At 35.7% G+C, this 16,848-nt stretch overlaps 1 protein-coding gene and 1 long non-coding RNA gene across 8 annotated transcripts in view; both read right to left on the bottom strand.

The window, feature by feature from the left end:
• NRG3 (neuregulin 3) overlaps positions 1 to 16,848 on the bottom strand; it is a 1,107,214-nt gene that overhangs the window by 391,649 nt on the left and 698,717 nt on the right. The window lies entirely within an intron of this gene.
• Positions 1,986 to 5,850, bottom strand: LOC116537151. Its single transcript, XR_004262986.1, has 2 exons — positions 4,124 to 5,850; positions 1,986 to 2,841 (listed from the first exon to the last, which is right to left on the bottom strand). It is a non-coding gene; the product is annotated as an uncharacterized LOC116537151 (long non-coding RNA).

The following is a 16,848-nucleotide window of genomic DNA, read 5'->3' as shown; positions in this document are numbered from 1 at the left end:
AAAATTTGGGAAGATCTCTTTTACTTCTTTAAATTCAGATTTTTAAACTCGATATTGAAAATTGGTTTTGTTAAAATCCATATGTTAAGGAGGGAGAAGGGGGGATGATCATGCAAAGAAACAAAACCAAAAGCGTTGAAAGACGATGCAGTGCAGGTGTTAGAAAAGCCACAGGATGGGGGAAGAATGACAATAAAAGTCAAAGCATTGCAAAGTTTCCTCAAAAATGAGAGACAGGTAATTGGAAAAAAGCAAAAGGGACCTGGAAACAATGGGGTTTGAAGTCACTAAATATATTTATATTTTGACTTCTGCAGTCTTTTCCCTTGGAGCATTGCCACTGACTTATCAAAGCAAGCCGTACTGTCGGATTTGCACTGCGAAACACTGGTCTTCATTCTCAGATTCTCTTACACCCACTGTGAGGATGAGTTTTTACAGAGAGAGGTAGAGAGGAGGAGAAGCGGAGTAAATTTCTTTTAGTAGGTAAAAACAAACCCCTAAAATCCATTTATTGTTGTTGTTCTGTGTGGCCTATAGTTGATTAAGCTACCAACCCGTACCCTCCTGCCAGGGACTGCTGAATGCATTTTCCTCAGGGCTGGAATTTTTTCTCCATCTAAGACTCTTTCTGAACAAAATGAGCCCAGCCAGCCTGAAATGGCAAAACCTTCCCCTCTTATCTTGAGAAACAGGGAGTGGCCACTTTGTAGACACTAAAGTTACCCAAAGTCTCTCAGTTTCTCACATGTGTGCCTTATCAAAATCTTCTCCCTTCTCATTATTATCTGCAATGAACTGCCAATCACAAGTCCCCCTAAAAGAAAATCCTGGCCTACTGGTCCTCCATTTCCAATTCTACTCTGGTCCAGCTTCTCATGATTCAAGCCCAAAATGGAACAACAGCAGTCACTTGCTATGGGAGGCTCCTGAGGCAGCTTCTGGGTCTTTGTCTCTTACTGATTTGTCTGAGACTCTCTGGGAAGGCAGGAGAAGGCTCATTTTGCAAGCAAGCATGTTCATTATATTTAGGCCTAGAAAATGGGATAGCACATGTATTTAAACATACATTTAAAAGTGTAATTTGAATACCACTCATTAATTAATCAATTCACTCATATGTTTATTTATTATTTATTAAATATTTCATGTTATTCTATGCCAGGAATAGTAACAATACTAATAATCATCATAAAATTAATCAACCGTATTGGCACTATTTTCTCATTTGAGCCTCTCAACAATTTGGAAAGTTAAGAAACAAAAACTGTACCTAATGGGCAAGTGAGTCTAATAAAAGTTAAATGAATTGCACAAAGGCAAACAACTAGTGGACTAGAATTCAAACAGAACTAATATGACTAAAAGTTCCAACCTATTTCTAACATACTATGTTGTGGAACTCTGTTTTATAAGGTGGCAATCCTATCTTCAAGGACCTTATACTCTAGAGCAGTCAGACAGAGCTAAAAGACTAAGTACCAAAGCTATTGCAAGTCAGGTTTTGACCAATGTTGCACCTAATGGGGTAAGAGAGGTAATATGCATGTTTTAGTAGTGCAAGGATATACTCATCATAGCATCTCATAGTTTAAGTGATCCTCTGAAAGCATCAATCCCTCCATAGTGAGTAAGTTCACTACACACAGGAGACTGTTCCATATCAGGTGAGTTAGAGGCTTTCTTTTCAATGAGAAGAAATTATTGTTTAGCTAGAGCATCTATGCATAAACTTTGGAATCGTGAAAAATAAATTGGACTGAGCATGGTGGCTCAAATCTGTAATCACAGCACTTTGAAAGGCTGAAATGGGAAGATCACTTAATGCCAGGAGTTTGAGACCAGCCTTGTCAACATAGCAAGAACCCATCTCTAAAAAATAAACATAAATAAATAAATTAAAAGGAAAACAGAAAAAAAGAAAAATAAATTGGATATCCATTTCATACAATCATTTGTCTATTGTCAAAGACATCAAATGTAGATTTTTTTTTTTTTTTTTTTGAGGGGCAATGACCATGATACCATGGTAGGGCCCAAAGGCACCTTATTTTAAAAAATGTGTAAAAGCAGATGGAGCCGGGGAGTAAGAACACATGGGGGTCTAAACAAAATTTCTGAGGGCCATAGGGAGAGAAATTGTATATGAATTAAGACTCAGGAATGGAGAAAGAGGCAAGAGTCTACAGCTAGAATCTCGACATCTTGCTAGATGTAGGAAATAATTGTAAAAGATAAAAAATATTAAATAAACTAATGTATTCAAAGAGATTAGCATAATAGTAGTGTTACCTATTTTGTGGCTACTGGCATCAATAAGCAACCAGTTGTGAGGATAAGAATTTTTTTAAAATAACCATTAACAATGGAGATATTTAAATATTTGTTTTAGTTTCTTCTTACTAGTGCTTAATATTTAAATGTTACCATTTAAATGATTTTTGAGAAACTTTTGTACTTTTGCTTCAATAATTATCAAACTTGTTATGGCAACAAAGACTTTCTGGACTGGAGAACACAAAAAACTTATTACCATGATATTGTTTATATTGTTTATGGTTTCATATTAAAATTGGATAGGTTAGACAGGGGCTACTATGAATTCGTGCAGAAACAATACAGTCTAAATTTTCTTATATGCAGAAAAATAATAAAACACAGACTCACTTCTTAAGAACCCAAATTCATCTTGAAAAACCTATGTTTCTCCTTTGTATTCTCAGTATATATTACAGCCATTATTCTAGCAATCCATCACTTTGGGTTTCTTAGTTGGAAAATCAGTTTTCCAAAAAGTATTTTTCCACTCAGCTCTGATTCTTTAAAGCCTCGGAAAACAACCTAAGGATAAATCAAATGTGTCCTGAGTCTGACATAAAACAAAAACCAGTTCTGGAATAAAAATCATCTACTGAAAGAAAGTCTAGGTTTTACAAATTATCAAAAATTATTCTTTTAAAGATCTAAAATGACTTGTAAATGAAAGGTTTATAACTTTCATAGTAGAATTGTCAGTATTAAAAATAAACTTAAAGAACTATATATTCCTATGTATTAAAACAGACATATATATTCAATATATGTCAGTATGTAATATTTAATACTTGATAGTCTTATTTACATGGCTAATATAAAAAGCAAAAATGAAGGTATTTCTTATGTCTCATTTTTCCCAATTATTGATAGTAGTAACAGAGATCATAAGGGATCACCGTGCTAAGTGCTTCGTATATATTATCACATTTCATTCTGAAATTAAGCCTGTGAAGTAGGTATTATTTCAACATCTTAACAGAAAAAAAAAAAAAAAGCCAAGCAATGTTAATTAATGGCTTCGAGGTCATACAGGAAGTAGGATCAACAGAAACTTGAATGCAATTCTAATGTCTAGCGAAGAATTCTTACTACAGCATGCTTCTTTATAAATAAAGGTAGCTCCTATAATCAAATGCAAATACAGAGCGTGACATTTCCACCATAATCTCATGAGCCCATGTTATAAACAGTATTTGTTTGTTGGAATTAACTCCAGCCTTTTTAGCACATTCCTAACCAACAGTGACCCGTTCAATAAGATCAATAATAAGGCTTCGGTCCAGCCCCATGGGGCAACAAGCTTTCACAGGCCCTTCAGTAGAGAACTTTCCTTATATTCTTCTTGGACTACTCATGCTAAGTGATCAGCTGGGCCTTCATCATAACACTGAAATCTTGACTACATAGGCAGTACAAGTAACAGAATCAAAGGGAAGGGACAAACAATTTGGTAGTAGAATTCAAACAAACAGAGAGTGAGAAAGTAACAAAGAAGAATAAACAGTAGAAAATTGAGATTTGATTGGGCGATTTTTTTGTATATGCATCAGGCCATAAGCTCTTCAAATGCCTAGAAGATATTAAGCAAGTGTGTAAGTCTGAGCCAAAAGCTGCTTCACCCAAGCATCAGAAAGGAAGCATGATTTGGAGGGCAATACAGAGTAGAACTTCTATTAGTTTAAACCCCTGTCCCAGCTGACACTCCTTCAACATATTCGCATTTAAATATATGTCCAGGCAAGGGGTCTTTAGTAAAGCCGCAGTGGAAATTTAATCATCTTTTTTCATCCAGTCTCCAAAAGCTTACCCGAACATGGTAGAGGCATGAAGTCAACAGCATACATAGATGCATGAATGTCACATTTTCATTGGAAATGGGCATCCTAGTCTTGGCTGATGATGGTCAGCAGGGGAATTGGTCTTATAAATAAACATGAGCAGTAGCAGTGACTGCCTCTGCTACATGCTGGTACCATGGCTTCAATTTGGGGCATGAGTAGTTTCACTGAGAGTACTAGCTGTCCACCAAAAATGCATTTCCTTCTCTTCTACGACGCACAAGACAAATCATATTTCTTTGGCGGCCTAGAAATTGTTTGTCATGTGACTGAGATCTAGCCAATGAAATGTAGAGGATATTATCCTACCATTTCCAGGCCTGACCCCAGAACACTTCTCACATGTACTCAAGTCATATGCTCTTCTTTTAGGCGATCGGACAGGTGACCCTCAGGAAGACCTTAAAAATCACATGTTAAAGATAGCAAAGCTGATGTTATTTAGAATCCCTTAATAACTTTGTGGAGAAAACCCCTATCTTCCTGCCGCCTGCTTTACCTGGAAGCACTCTGAACTATATTATGGTGAAATGAATAATCTTATGTTTCACTGAGCCATTATAAGTTTGGTTGTATTTACTCTGGAAGTTTTGTTTATCCTTACTAATCCACAGTGACTGCAGAAAACCCAAGCTTAAAAGGAAGGAAATGTCACACAATCCATGGTAGCAAATGGGATTTATTCAGAGTGCAAAGGATAAAACCTCTGGTGTTTCCCAGAAATGTTTTGCTGACACTAGAGGAAAACCAGAGTTCTCTGCAGAATGGGATCAAAGCTAAAGAAACATTGTTTTGTGACAGTTTTTCACCTATAGGTCCCCAGGACCTATAAGATAGAAGTAATTGAATAAATAAGTAACTGAAGAAAGAAAACCTTTTTGTTTAAAAGATTTGATACTTCATAAAAGGCCTACATAATGAGATTCAAAATCCCTGGGAAACAGATATAGTCAACTGGAAAATTTCCAGAAGTTTTCTGAAAGAGTTGTGCTTTACTGAATGGCCCTGGGAAAGTTACTTAACCTCTCTAAGCCTAACTTTAATCATGAGGCTAAAAATATTTACTTCACAGTGTTGATGCAAGGGTTTAAAGAGATGATACAGTCAAAGAAAGTCAATATTATTAAGAGCTTGACATATTTAAAAGAAAAAAATTGAAAGGTAATTCCTTAAGAATACACAAGTATTAGAATTGCTCATGACAAACTCTGAATCAAATTGAGTTTATATAATTTCAAGCTTTACTAATTCATTGGTTGTTACTACAGTTTAGATGTCATTAAAATTATAAATGTTTATCATGGGATCATGCCAAGTTTGACCACACTTAAACCACTAGTATTTTGCATCATTTTCCCCCATTTCATTCATGAAAATAGCAATTTGGGATGCTTATTTTTCAAAAATTTCTTAGGGTTTCTTAGGGATGTTATTTATTAGGTTGAGTTTGCTGCACTCCTCCACTTTAAAGTGAATATGTTGGGACATTAATCCTTGTCAGTTAGGCTTTAAGGACTCAGTGGAAGCCCATCACCCAGGCCACGAGCTCAGAAGCACCTGAGAAGCCGTTTTCCACTAGTGAAGGGAATCTGAAATGCGGTCCCCAAGACTGACAGCTGATGTGCCTTAGGGTAATCCCAGGACTCTTGCTTAAGAGTTGTATGGCTGTGGTCTTGTGGCCATTTTATCTTGATGTCTTAAAATGGGCAATGACTCACTCATCTTGGTCTGTAGTCCTGAATTTAATGAACTAAAGCCTGACAGGGTTCTTGGCCATAGTGCATCCCCTATGCATGGATCCTCTCTTTCTTTGATATTGACTTCCTTTGCCTTCAAAACCTTGATAATTAATCGAGATCTTTGGTTCCAAACTGCAAGATCTAGGTGGGACACCAACCTGGTCCCTACCTGATGTTGAGGATTGACAGTGTCAGAATCCCAGCTGCCTGACTTATCATGTCAGCTGGTGTTCTACAGCCCAAGTTGAGCACAGGTGCACCACCAACCCCTGTTTACAGAGTTTTGCGATGTCTATATAAATCATACAGGAAATTTGTTAAACTGGTTCAGTAGGTCTGCGGGGGGTGATGGGGACTGAGATTCAGTTCTGACAAGCTATTGGTAGAAGCCAATGCTACAGCATCCTACAGGTCCACGGGTCACATTTTGAGCAGGGAATATTTTTTGCAATGACCTTCCCTCCTCAGTATATATCAAGCCAAGGTTTAGTGCATTTCCTCAACCTGGGGGTCCTCTTAGCTTCCTCTGATAACTTGTTTTTATACAACTTAAATTTCAGTGTGTCTTATAATAAATTACCCTAGGAGTTAATGTCCTCAGGTATAGAGACATGAAATCTGTACACACATGCCTATCCAAGGTTAATACTTCATTTTACAAGATTCTTGATAATTACTCTTAAGTTTTGCTATAGCTAAAAATTAAACAAAATACCTGCCTAACCTAGCTGCTATTTCACCCACTGGAGGTTGGGCTTCCTTCACCGACTGGCCAAGACATCAATAATTGAGACATCAAATTCAATTGGATAGTAGATACAGCAAGACTCCTTAAGAAGCTGTAATTCTCATTAAAGTGTTGAAAAACAACCCAAAATGTCACTGGCAATTAACATGGGTGGAAGGTTGATATATTAGGCAATAAAACTACCATTTTTCAGCGACTGTTCTATAACTACACCTGGGTACAAACTATTATACTCCCTAGACATTTATGGAAATAAGCCATTTCCACAGTTGCAGAACAGATATTTGATCTTGATTTTATACTATGTTTTAGTTAAAGAGAAAATCAGATTTTTAAGTTAGTTCATAGGAATTGCCAATTGCTCTAGTCAATGGGAAACGGCAAATGTATAACACATAAAAAAGTGACTCCTGTGGTAGTGTGAGAGTGCTGAATATAATGTTATCTCAGTTACCTGACTCACTGTATTCCAGGCTTATGGAGCTATGCATATGCCTTCCCTCAAAGGGAAAGAAAAATCAAGCCTCTGTCCACCTACTCAACATATATATATATATATATATATATATATATATATATATATATATTTTAGACTCTGAGGGGGTGTCTTTGGCAGAAGGTTCTCTTAACAAGCTATATAAATATCTAAATCAAGTAGAATTGCCCCTCATTTCCAGTTCTTTAGCAATATGATCTCACACCTGGAAGGCTTCCCACCTGATATTTCAATAGACTTATTCTGAGAATCAGGGCTGTAGAGTTTCTCCCTAGTAGTAACACTATGTGCCTGAAAGAGCATCTGGTTGAAAATGCAGCTGGAGATGTCTCAATTCTGAATTGAGTGATACACCTTCAATTAATTAGTGACATTTCTTCAGGGTTTGGGTTGGCATTTTGTTTTTCCCAGGTGCCTGCTTTAGCATCCAAAGAAAGAGGGTCTAGCCTCATGATGAATGAATGCCTTGGGTCATGCTTTCATTATCATTTCTCATCTAAATTTTGGTAATGTATATATGGTTTCTGAAAAATAATTCATATGAATAGGTGCAATTTTCCAAGCAGGATCTGGGAGAGGCCAGAGGTAAGGCAGATTGACAGTCTCAGTGCTAAGAAAGCACTGGGGTAAGGCATAGAGGAGATGGGTCTCCCTTACAATGCATAGGCCAGCAATCCCTGTGTTGCAGAGTGGAACCAAACATGAGCCTAATTACTGGTCCACATCAGAGAATAATATAACCAAATATGAGAGAGCCTGAATGAAGAAATGTCTTTGGGAAACTGGGCCAACTCTGTGGGAATGGATCCTTGCTAATGCTAGAAATTTGGTATATTAGGCCATTTTTGTGTTGCTATAAAGAAATATCTGAGGATGGGTAATTTATAAATAAAAGAAGTTTAATTGGCTCACAGGTCTGCAGGCTGTACAACTATGGCTCCAGCATCTACTTCTGGTGAGAGCCCGAGGAAGCTTCTAATCATGAAGGAAGGCAAAGGGGGAACAAACATGTCACATGGGAAGAGCAGGAGCAAGAGAAAGAAGGGTAAGGTGCCGCCCTCTTTTAAACAACAAGATTTCACATGAACTACTAGAGTAAAAACTCACTCATCACCAAGCAGATGGTGCTCTCCATGATCCAAACACCACCTCCAATGAGGCCCTACCTCCAACATTGGGAATTATCTTTCAACATGAGACTTAGAGTGGACAAATATTCTAACCATATTAAAAGTCTTACTGTAGAACCGGAAGGTCCTGGGTAGGCCTGTGCTCACTTGTACCTGTCTCCCAAAATTTGAACCCAGCAGCCTCTCAATTCAAAAGAAAGCAATTTAACTTTTGCAATTATATTGAGCTATCAAATATATATAAACACATGTATATGACTTGTAAGAAAATATATAGTAATTCAACCTTGTAAACCAATGCTAAAAACTACTTTCTTCAAAATGGAAATATAATTTTTAAATCTCTGAGTATCATCACATCAAATATTTACACTTTCATATCACTTTTCTCTCTGTGCCTACTTACTGTTTTTAATATGTATTGCTGCCAGCTTCCAAATATCAGAAGCTCTGGTTGAAAAATGTCACTTAAATCCATGTTTTCACTGACTCTAGACAGAGAACCGCAATGGTCTCTGATTCATGGCCTGTCCATGTGTTCTATCAGTGGCTCTGGAACTGGAAGAAACAACACACAGAAGCTAGTTGCTCCCTTCACCCAGAGAAGGTTGTGCTGGAGGGCCTGGAAGATTCTGAGCCTTCCTCTTGGCTGCTCCACAGACTTGCACAACTCCATTATACCCCTTGCTTAAGATGAATTTCTAAGAGACTACAGATAGTCCAATGCAGAAATTTTAATTTTTTTTTTTTTTTTGGTTCCAGGACCCCTTTACATTTTTAAAACTTATTAAGGATGCCAGGGAGCTTTTGTTTAAGCCAGTCATATCTATTAGTAATAATCTAAAGAATTAAAATCTTAAAAATTAAAAATATTTATGTATTACTTCAATAAAATGTATGGTATTAACAATTCATGTTTATATGAATGGCATATACTATTATAACATTTTTCAAAAACAAAAGAAAATTAGCAAGAAGAGTAGCACTGTTTCACAATTTAGTGAATGTACTTAATGTCTCTTTTAATAGAAGACAATTGAGTTCCCAGAACCATGTCTGCATTCAGCTTTTGTAATACTATAGGTGATGTAATCTCTGAAAAATAACATGGTATACTTGTGAGACAATGGGCATGAAGAAGGGAAATAGCATCTTAGTATTGTTACATTAATAGTTTTGATCTTGTGAACCCTCTGAAATAGACATGGACACCTGCGGGGTTCCTGGGTCACATTTTGAGAATCATTGACCTAATGCATAGATTTCAGTATCATTTAAAGAAACTAACTTGAAAAAAAATCAACATACAGATCACAATTATCCAATCTATTTCCTCTTCAAAATATCTTTTTGATTACATTCAAAATCATTAACAATTTTTAACAATATACATAAATTCTACAAGCCAGAACATTTGAATGATATCAACATTTAAAAGAAATATGTATTGTATAGATATGATGACATGCTACTTGATTTATTTTTCTAATTTCAAAAGCAACTAAACATGAGATAAACATAATGAATAAAACTTAACTAATGATCAACATTCTAAGAAATATATTTAATAAATACTTAAAACACCAAGCACTGTTCTAAGCAATACTTTCACATTTACTCACTATAAGGACCCAATTAGATTACCCTCATTTTATAACCGATCAAATTAAACCACAGAGATGCCAAATATATCGTCTAATGTTTCATGATAAGTGACATAACTAGCAATTAAACTCAGGCATTCTGGCTCCAGACTCTCTGTAACCAACAACCATGCTGCCCAACCCTGTGGTTATCATTGACATTCAATGTGGTTGCTTTCCAAGGCCATTTTTGGGATTATGGTTTTGAAAAAATTTTGTTAGAACATCAAATGGCCAACAGCTTCTCCCTATCTTCTCCCGAGGATAATACACATATTCCTAAGTATTTCTCAGTTTAGCTTTGTTTTGTTTTCTTGTTTTTTATAATTTCAACTTTTATTTTAGATTCTGAGGTACAAGTTCAAATTTGTTACATGGGCATATTGCATGATGCTGAAGTTTGGGGTGTGAATGATCCTGTCATTCAGAGAGTGAGCATGGTACCCAACTGTTAGTTTTTCAACCAATTATTTTTCCTTTTACTTATCATCTATGATTTGCAAATCATTATGTTCTTTAAAAACAAGAAATATTCTTCCCTATTTCAGTCACTTTAGATATCCATTTAACTAGTGTATTAAGTTCAAGAAGTAATTATAATTCTGATTTAAGCTATTGAATATTTAAAGCACAGTATTTAAATAATTCTATTTCAATCATTTGAACACAATATTGTGTTAATATCAATAATAGTAGTATACCTATTATAATATGCCAATATGAACACTATTATATTCAACTGATGAAACACATTAAAAAGTTCCTCAGTGTATCTTTTCTAAGCTTTCCATTAATGCAGTGCTTTGAAGGAGGCTGGCAGAGATTACTATCATTATGCTAAATTTACAGATGAATAAATAGAGGCTTAGAGAGTGTAGGTGAGATGGCCACAAGGTTGTAGAGAAGAACTATGCCCTCAAACAGGTGCTCAGGTTGGATTTCCTTTGGTACAGCAATGGGTATTTAAGAATTTGCTGTGGATCTGGCAGGCCCACATGAGGAGAGGGTAACTACTGTGTAGACAGAGTGGAGTGGGGTGGGGGGGGGTCTCTGACTAGGACAGTGAACAGTAAAAATCTATAGTTAACAAAACTCTTGAGGTTGGTTCTGCCTTTCAGAACTAGAAGTTGATGTTATTTAGTTCACAGTTGATTGAGATCTGGGAAAACTGGTTCATGAACCTAAACTCACACAGACTAGTTTTAAAGTAGAGTTCAGACAGATTATACTTTCTATTTATCTTCATTTGTCCACTAAATATTGTATGACCTCAGTTTATTCATCTGTCAATTCATGAGCAAACTAATTACCCATCTTCCATGTTCCATAGTTTTAATTACTCTTGTTGAAGAATACTTTTTCAATTAGAAAAGCCTATTTGGAAAAGAAATTAAGATTTAAAAAAAAATTTATGAGTTGAGAGTAGAACTCGGTATATCTTTGGGCTAGTCTACATAATTACCCTGCACATTCTTCCCTTTCATAAACTCATTTATTTGCAGTCTTTGATGCATTTTTATTAATTATACTCACATATACAGCCAAAATTTGCCTCCCCCACCCTAAGCAAAGACAATGACAAACAACAACAGCAACAACAATTGCTTCAGGAAGAGATCCTCTAGTAAATCTTGATGCTTCATTTAAAACCCTGTGCCAACTCTCCAGATTTCTGCAGCCAGAAGCACTGTGTCTTCTCCTCCCGTACAGAAGATACCTTCAAATGAGGCCAGTCATAGCACGTAAATATGGTTCATAAGAAACCAACGCTGAAAGACAATGAATGGCTGGCATTCTATCAGAGCAGGATGCTTATATGTGTGTTCTCATTCTCTATCTGAGTGCCTTTCTCCAAAATAACAAGTTATGTTTTGATTATTAGGATAGGAGACCACTTAAGCAGAGGAAAAAATGGCCCCAATTTCGAACTAATATCAATGCCCAAATGATAACAGGAGAGAATTTGAGAAAATAAAAATACTCATTCCCAACGAAAAGTAGGAATTGCAAAGTGTTAGCTTGAGTTTTTCAAAGTAAGGTTTTTATAACCAACCCAATAATTTGTGGCTTAATTTATACACAGTAATATATCTATTGCCTAGAGAAGAATTTAGTGTTAGTTTTCCTGGCTAAAGCTACCCCGATTTAATGGAGTTGGCTCTTGAGATTAAATACAAAACAAAACAAAACAGGCGGGGCACGGTGGCTCAGGCCTGTAATCCCAGCACTTTGGGAGACTGAGGCAGGTGGATTACTTGAGGTCAGGAGTTCAAGACTAGCCCGGCCAATAAAATGAAACCCCGTCTCTACTAAAAATACAAAATCAGTGGGACGTGGTGGTGTGCACCTGTAATCCCAGCTACTCCAGAGGCTGAGGCGGGAGAATCGCTTGAACCCGGGAGGCGGAGGTTGCAGTGGGCTGAGATTGCACCCCTGCACTCCAGCTTGGGCAACAGAGCAAGACTCCATCTCAAAAAGTAAATTAATTAAAACAAAACAAAAACTGTATTTGCCCTATTTGTGTGAGGCTCTTTAAATGTTCTGTTTTTTTTCAATTCCAAGTATAGTGTTTTGAGATAGACAGCTTTGATCCCTATTTATAAATAAAGTTTATAAATAGGTGTAGAATAGGCTCACTACCACCAATTACCTTTTCCATGTTCACTTGGCTGTAAGGCCCAGGGGTGAGATTGAGGCTTTGGTCTATTTGTTACTGAACTTCTTATTCCAATTTACCAGAGCAGCTATGCAATTTGAAAGGCTCAGTACAACAGGAAAATGTAGAAATCCTTGTTCAAAAATTAACAGCAATGGCAGAGCATTCAACCAAGTATAAGGCCGTTTTGAGCATGGGGTCCTATGGAACTGTACAAGTAGTATGCTCACGTACCAAAAACAATCATACTTGGGAGTTGCATGTCACAGAAAAAATAATATAAAATAACATGTTTCATTTCTTGTAAAACATGAAGGTTTTTCTAGAAATCACAAGCATAATGTTGAAAACTAAACTGGAAGACATAGGCTTACAAGCAGTTATGACAAAATACATACCAAATACTTAAGATCCAAGAAAATTCAGTCACACATAAACATAGAAGCAATAAGAACAAGGTATGAAAGCTTGACTTATTTTCTCTCTTGCCAATACCCTACTCACCACTTTTAATTTTCAACGGTGAAAAATGCTGTGCTCACAGGAAGTGAGTTATTTACGGCACTAGCAGAGAAAATGCTCTTGGGATTTAGACTGTTACTCAATCAGTATTATTTTTTCTTAATAGAGCAAGAGCTAAAGGAGAATGTTCTCATATCACCTTACTATTGATTGTTTTGTAAATCTGAAAAGTACAGGTATTTTAGGCACTTACTTCTAATGATCAATCATGTGCTTTTTTTCCTCAACCTATTTTTGTCACTATTTTTTAGTCATCTTCCCAGTATTTCTTGAACACACACTTTTAAAACACAAATTCCCGTTAAACCCATTGAAACATTTCTTTCTCCAAACTGCCTAAATTCAGAATCTGATATACAGCTCATATTTCAATTCCTTATCTGTCATTTGATTTGCTGAATTCTCAGTCTGCTGTGCTAGATTTAATAGCCTCTTATCTGTCCCAAGGGAGAAAATGACTTGCCAAGTAAAAAATATGCTCAAATGTTTGAACTTCCACCCTGAAAATAAACTGCTTTGATGTTAATTTAAAAGAGGGAGCTTCTTTCCATTTTGGATTAAATAAATTATTAAATGTAAAAGCACATTGAGCATAAGGCTATATAAATGTAAACTATTTTGTCATAAATATTTTAAAGTTAGGAAAGAAAAGGAAACTAAACATTTTTGCGTGTTCATGTGTGTATGTGTATAAACCACACACACACACACACACACACACACACACACAGATATTTTTTCCCTCTTCTGCATTCCTTTTTGGTCCTTGTTCCAATGCAGATATATATTGTAATTACCTTTAAAAACAGCACTATCTCTGATGAAATTGTTACAAACCTGGCCAAGTATTCCCCCGGAACATCTGATTTTAAAGCTGAACAGATGTCCAAGAATGATCTAACTGGGAAGACTTAAAGAATAGTGCAAGAAGGGAGCCATACCATTTAACAGAAATGATCAGTAGCTATGCAGGAGAGACTGTGGCCAGGTCCCTGTGCTCACTCATCCCCCAGCCGTTTGTGAAAACAGAAGTTTACATGTGGTGTATATTCTGTCATCTCCCAAAGCTGCTTAATAAGAGATATATATCCTTACCTCTCATTTGATTTCCCCATTTTTCTGATGATATGGAACTTAAATAATTACGCTCTTCTATCCATGACCTCGAATACTTTCATAGACTCAAAAGAACCCACCCGGTTCATGGCAGCCAAAGCAACCAAGACCGAAAAGGAAATATTTTGCCAACAAGTATAAATACTCAAACAAATCAATTTAATAAATGCCTAGATACTGAATTCCTAGCACTAAGGAAATGACAAAGAAGAACCCTAAAACACAGGCATTTGACGGGCTTCTTATTTTGGAAATATTGATTTGATACTATTAATATCAGTAAAGAAGCAAGCAAAAAGTTAATTTATGTGTCTGAACAACTGAACATCTCCAAGAAAAAAAAAGTGAATCTAGACACAGGACCTTACACTGTTCATGAAAATTGGGTCAAAAAGGATCATAGATATAAGTGTAAAATATGAAACTGTATAAAACACCTATAAGATAACAAAGAAGAAAATCTAGGTTACCTTGGGTTTAAGAAGTGTTTTCTAATTTTCGTTTTGGTGGTAAAATACACATAACATAAAATTTGCCAGCTTAAACATTTTTAAGTGTGTACTTAAAAATGTTATATTATTGTATTAAATACAGTCATAAGATTGGGCAACGATCACCAACATTTATGTCCATAATTCTTTTCAACTTATAATACTGAAACTCTATACACGTAAAATAATAATTTCCCATTCTCCTCTTCCCCCTACATATTATAGTAATCATTCTACTTTCTATCTCTATAATTTTGGGCAATTAATTTTATATAATGTACCATCTATGAAAGAAAAAAAATTGGTGTGGGTCTTATCAATTCAGTTTCAATCAATTAAAATTTAAACCTTCTACTCTGTGAAAGACTCCATTAAGAAAACTAAAACACAAACTACACACTGGTAAAAAAACATATTTGCAAAACACGTATCTACCTGAGAAAGAACTTGTATGAAAAATATACAAGGAATTTTTAAAACTGAACAATAAGAAAAGAAACAACCTAATTAAAAAAGTGGGAAAACAATCTAAACAAATACCTCTCCAAAGAGGATATACAGATGGCAAATAAGCATATGAAAATATACCCAATATCACATGTCATTAGGAAATCACAAATTAAAACGAGATACCACTATATACTTATTAGATGGTCAAAGTCCAAAACACAGACAACACCAAATGCTAGCAAGAATACGGTGCAACAGAAACACTCATTCATTGCTGGTGAGAATGTAAACAGTACAACCACTTTGAGAGACAGTTTGGGAGTTTCTTACAAAAGTGAACATACTCTTACTGTATCATCCAGCAATCATGCTCCTAGGTACTGACTTAAATGAGTTGAATAGTTATTTCCACCAAAAAAAACCTTACATACAAATGTTTTTAATAGCTTTGTTCAAAACTGTCAACACTTGGAAGTAACCAAGATATTCTTCATTAGAAGAATTGTAAATAATAAATAAACAAGAATAAACAGGCTGTGGTGCATCCATACAATTGGATAATGTTCAGAGCTAAAAAGAAAGAACCTGTGAAGCCATGAAAAAAGGCAGAGAATCCTAAATGCATATCATTAAGTAATAAAAGTAAGCTTGAAAAAACTATTGTTTGATCCCAACCATATGACATTTTAGAAAGGGCAAAACTATGGAGACAGTAAAAAATATCAGTAGTTGCCAGCAACTATGGGAGGATGGAGGGATGAATAGATGAAAGATAGGAGATTTTTAAGGAAGTGTGAGTATTCTGTATATTCCAATCCACTCTAATGGTGGATACATGGCATCATGTGTGTGTCAAAACCCATAGAATTATACAACACAAAAGAGTGGGCACTAATGGCACTATGGACTTTAGTGAATAATAATATTTCAATATTCATTCATTAATTGTAACAAGTGTTAATAATGGTGGAAACTGTGGGGAGGAGGGATTATATAGGAACTCTGTACTTGGACTCAATTATTCTGTAAACCTAAAACTGCTCAAAAATATAAAGTCTATAAATTTTTGAAAAGATCTATTTACATATTTAGCATGCTAAAAAGTAAACACGATGCAGCTAGCCTTTCATACCTGCAGATTTCATGTAAGTGGATTCAAACAACCACACATGGAAAATTTTAGAAAATAATGCAAATAAAAAATGAGGTAAATTCCCAAGTCTTTCCTAGACTGGTGAAAGGAGATTATGGGGAAATGGTTGTTCCTATAACATGGAGTTGAAGATAGACTGGTGAAAGGAGATTATGGGGAAATGGTTGTTCCTATAATATGGAGTTGAAGAAAGAAGTTACCTTATGAGTACCAAGGAAGATGCTACAAAATTTACCCATACATCACAGGGTACACAGACACACACACTCACAGGCATGCATTAATATATACATGTGTTCTTGCCAGCCACATGCAAGCACACATGTGTGCTTTCCTATAGACATATGAATGGAATTGTGAAAGCCTGACAGGTTTACTGAGCCCTTATTTGAGAAAATCAAATTTGTGCCCAAACATTAGAAAGAAGGAATTAAAGGGGGTGGAGGGTAAGTGTAGCAAGATTAGCTGTCAGTTACAGAATCCCCAGTATTTAACTGAATTGCATTTGGCCAAATTAAATTCAACTGATTGCCCTATGCATGTTACCTTT

The sequence above is a fragment of the Sapajus apella genome, unplaced genomic scaffold, assembly GCF_009761245.1.
Source record: "Sapajus apella isolate SASKATOON/1434 unplaced genomic scaffold, GSC_monkey_1.0 scaffold107, whole genome shotgun sequence".
NCBI lineage: Eukaryota > Metazoa > Chordata > Mammalia > Primates > Cebidae > Sapajus > Sapajus apella.
The sequence above is the reverse complement of the archived record's forward strand: the minus strand, read 5'-3'. Positions and strand labels throughout refer to the sequence as shown.